Raw genomic sequence first — 4,916 nt, 5'->3', positions numbered from 1 at the left:
GTATGGGGGACTTTGGGGATAGCATTGGAAATGTAATTCAGGAAAATACGTAATTAAGAAAAAAAAAAGAGTAGAGTGATCTAGATCCTCAAAAGTAGTGCATGCACCTACTCTTTAGTGTTTCCTATCACACACAACTAGAAATGTGATAAGAGTAACATAGATCTGTGTTGAATGAATAAATTGATTTCTTTTAAAGAACTAAACTAAGACCCATTTGTAAATTAACTGTCAATATATGCGATTAATATGTGTAATATATATATGTGTGTGTGTATGTATACATATATATATACATACATACACAAAGTTCCTACATTCTTCTAAAACAAATATAATTCAACCTCCCAGTTCTACTTACTGTCTTTTAATTCTCTTATATTCCTTTTGCTTTCCTTATCTCCTTGGAATTTTATTTTTACTCATTGTTGAGTAATAGAATTATATAGAATTAAAATAGAATTAAATAGAATTATAGCACTCTGGGTGATCCCTCCCTTTACTGTTCATTCTTCCCTAGTTACTCTGCTAATTCTTGCTAATACCTAAATAATGTCTGTGCTTAAGAGTAGAGTTATGTCATCAAAAGTAAGTTATCCCATTTTATTCCACTGTCTTATTAATCAACTGTTGACTCCTTATGTTAACATATAGAATCTCCTTTTTTCGTTTGTGTTATTTTTGAGACATTAGTTCCATACTCTAGCAAAGGCTAGCCTGGATTTACCCAAGCTGGTTTCGATCTCTTGACAGTCCTCCTGCCTCACTTTCCCTAGTACTGGGATTGTAACCTGGTTAACAATTGGGATTTCTAATCATAGATTTGTTTCTTTTATTATTTTCTTTTTACAATATATTTCTGAGGAATCCTAATGCTTCAAGACAAAAGGATTGCTAAGTTCTAGAATTAAAGGCTTTAAATAATATATTTCTACATGGAAGTTAGTACTTTAACCTAGTGTCACAGTTATTTATTGTTTCTCTGTTTCTCCCAGAACAATGGGGATTATATAATCCTTTGGTATTTCTGCTATAGATACCTTATTGTATCAATGACTCCTAAATATTTTTAAGGGAAGTCATAGGAAAAGCATGTTTGAGTGTTCATATGGGGTATATTAAACCATGGTAGTGCCTTTCATTCCAGCATTCATGAAGCAACAGCCAAGGCAGGCTGATCTCGTTGAATTAAGGACCATACTTGTGAGACCCTGTCTTGAAAGAAAGAAAGAAAGAAAGAAAGAACGAAAGAAAGAAAGAAAGAAAGAAAGAAAGAAAGAAAGAAAGAAAGAAAGAAAGAAAGAAAGAAAAATTGAATACTCTCAGGCCAGAACTACAGAGTTTTCTTAATGTGTATGGTGGATAACACACAACTACCAAACTATAAAACTTTCATTAAACAATCTTGTGTAAATCAAAGAGCATTCAGAGCTTAGTTGCAGGAGCCAATCTGAATCAAAATCAAAACAAAAAAGGAATTTGCCTATAAAAGACAAGCAATTCCCATTTAAAAGGTCTCTTACTAGGCTGCAGATACACAATAAAATAATGAGTATAGGGTAAACTATAAAATATAGTAAGACTTGAGGACGGTGTGAGAGTAGACAAACCCTTTTCCCAACACACACACTAATTCAGCAATCAGAACAATTGAACAGTTTCTGCATCCAAGAGAAGATGATTTTACCAGACTTGGTAAAGCCAGTGGGTTGGTTTTAGTTTATACTAAAAACCTAGTGCAGCACCATAATATCCTATGATCAAAAATAAAACTAGCTCCCAACTTCCGCCAGAAGAAGTGAGAGTTTGGTGTGCACATGTAAGAGTCTCAACTTTTCTGAAGGGGATCTCAAAACATTGACTTCTGTCTTGTTTGTCTTGGAATTCTCACAGTTCCTAGACTGTTTAGCCACTGTAGAGAATGGTGCTGTGGTTCTGCTTGGACTAATAGATGTCATTGACCCTGTTCATCACTCATTACTAGCTACTGGGTAAAAAAGCTCAGCTCTTGGCTTCCTCCTGCAGGAAACAAATAAATCTTTGCATCCTGCACCCTTCCTTCCTTCCTTCCTTCCTTCCTTTCTTTCTTTCTTTCTTTCTTTCTTTCTTTCTTTCTTTCTTCCTTTTTTCTTTCTTTTTTTTTTTTTTAAAGACAGGGTCTCACAAGTATGGTCCTTAATTCAACTAGATCAGCCTGCCTTGGCTGTTGCTTCATGAATGCTGGTTATCTAAAAACATGTCAATCTTGTTGGTCTTTGTGCTCTGTCCAGCAAGGGAGTTGGGGGATTAATAACAAACTAATGTATGCCACAGTGCCTTACCCCTCATTTATCACAGAACAAGTACATAAAGCTATTTCTGCCACTATCTCTAGGAGGAGGCAGGATACCTCCCAACCCTGTAACTAGCTAATTAGAGGTCCTCTCTCAGTCTTCGAAGACCAGGAGGATTCCAATTTTCTTTCATGCCTAGAAACCTAAGCAATCACCCAAAAAAAGTTAAAAAAAAAAAAACCCACATGTTTCAAAAGAACCACATGAATTAACACTAAGTAAGGGAGATAAGGCGGGTAGGGGGATGGATAGATGGATGGACAGGCAGAAAGATAATAAAGAACTTGACAAAATATAAAAGTATCTTAATGAGATGCTCACTGAGGTCAATGAAAGCAATTCATGAAACGTGGACTTATATATAAAAATAATGGAAACCACAAAAAAAAAAAAAATACAAAATCAACTAACCTGGGCCCATAGGGGTTCACAGAGGCTGACCAGCCCACTAGGGAGTATTCATGGACTGACCTAGACCTTCCACATATATGTAACAGTTGTATAATTTGATCTTCATGTAGTTCTCCTATACAGGGGCAGTCTCTGACTCTATTGCCTGCTGTTGGGACCTTTTTTCCCTACCAGGCTGCCTCCTCTAACCTCAGTAGGAGAAAATGAGCCTAGTCTTGCTTTTATTTTGATATGCTGGGGCTGGTTGGTATCCATGGGAGGACTCCCCTTTTCTGAAGAGAGAGGGAGGAGGAGTGGCTGAGATAAGGAAGAGATGTAGAGGGGAAACTACAGTCAGGATGTAAAGTAAATTAATAAATTAATTCTTAAAACAATGGGACTAAAAGATACAATACACTAACCCGACAAATTGATTAGAGGAGTCTAGAGCAAATGAAAAAGTGAAAGAATTCAAGTAAGAGGAATTAAGCTCTTAGTAAATCAAGAAAGACAGAATTGGTAATTGAAGATGTTTTAACTACTAACAACATTTTGAGATAATTTTAAAAAATCATTACTACAGTTTTTAGTAACTAGCAAAATGGAAGAATTTTAAGGGCAAAAGAAGGAGCTGAGATTAAAACACCAAACAGATATATAAAACAAGTTCATTGGAGCAGAAAATTTCCCAAATCTACAAAAAGATATGGCATTCCAAGAATAGGAACCATTAAGAACTCCAAACAGGGCCAGAAAAGAATATCTCCATGTCACATTATAGTTAAATGCCAAGAGTACAGAACAAAAACAAAATAGTGAAAGCTATAAGTGAAATCTTGAGTTGCTTCTAAAGGCAGACTCGTTAGAATTACATCAGACCTCTCCTTTCAGGAGAAACTCTAGGAGCCAAGAAAGCACAGTATGATATATTTCAATCTCTTAGAGTAAATAACTGCCAGCTAAGATTATCATATCCAGCATAGTTATTTAAAATCAATAGAGAGATGAAGATCTTCCAAGATGAACACAACTGAAAGCAACACATGCCAACTAAGCCAGCACTAGGGAATATATTTAAAAGATTCCATTGCAGAATGGAAGAAAAGAGAATCATGAGACCTAAGAATAATTCTCATGAGGAAAGATTAACAAATAAGAGTTAGGAATGAATCAGGCATGCTCAACTCAAAAGCTAACAGGCCTCTAAGATTAACAACAGTAAAAACCCGTATGTGCAGAGCAGATTTCAAACCAAAACTAATCTGAAGGTAGAGGTTACTAGATATTAACAAAGAGAGCAAACCGTCTATAAAGAAACTGTAACTACCACTTATATGTATGCAACAAATGTTGGGGTGCCATTTCCTAAATAAGTATCACTATATATACAAGGATGTAATAATAGTGGGGAATGTCACTATACCACTCAATATCAGTAAATAAGTTATCCTGATGAAAAAAATCCCACAAACTTCAACATGAAATTATATAGGAGGCCATTGCTCTACTGCTAAGGTCAAAGTCTGATGTCACCAAAAAGCCCTGAGCTCAGTACAAAATGGTGGACTCCCTTTGTCAGTGAGGCTTCCTCTTCTCAAACTGGGAAATGTCATATAGCCTTGGTTATGATTACAGATTCAGCTTCTTTCTCTGAACAAGAACCTGTTCAGCTAGCACTTGAGATTCCTGGAATGTTTCCCTATGCTAGTGAGGGAGGCATCAGTACCTTTGCATTCAGCCAATGACCTTTGCCCATCCTAGATATTCCAACACTCCTTCCCCAAAAACTGTATAACCTTTGACTCACCCCGAGTCAAGTTGATGTCTTCCTGAAGCTGGTCTTGGTATATCATTATTACTGTTTGTACTCACTGGCCTGCCTGAAACCCTGTTCATCTCTCTACTCCCTTTATTTTTATGGGCCACTAGTAGCAAGGACTCCAAGGAGAAGGGAGACCCATCCAGGGCCACTTAACAGACACCCCCCTAGCCAATGATTGAAAGCTACTTAGAGAAGAATTTGTGTTCACCAGACATGACCACCATAAGTGGTTATCCAATCACAAGTAATAATCCCTAAAGGAATATACATATAAGCAACAGTAAATACACAAATACACTCAGTAGGTTACATTTATACAGTCACACATGAAGTGCATATATATATATATATATATATATATATATATATAT

General features: G+C 36.1%; 1 protein-coding gene across 4 annotated transcripts in view; it reads left to right on the top strand.

The window, feature by feature from the left end:
- Window positions 1–4,916, top strand: part of Sclt1 (sodium channel and clathrin linker 1) — a 110,284-nt gene that overhangs the window by 30,669 nt on the left and 74,699 nt on the right. The window lies entirely within an intron of this gene.

The sequence above is a fragment of the Mus caroli genome, chromosome 3 (genome assembly GCF_900094665.2).
Source record: "Mus caroli chromosome 3, CAROLI_EIJ_v1.1, whole genome shotgun sequence".
Taxonomy (NCBI): domain Eukaryota; kingdom Metazoa; phylum Chordata; class Mammalia; order Rodentia; family Muridae; genus Mus; species Mus caroli.
The sequence above is the reverse complement of the archived record's forward strand: the minus strand, read 5'-3'. Positions and strand labels throughout refer to the sequence as shown.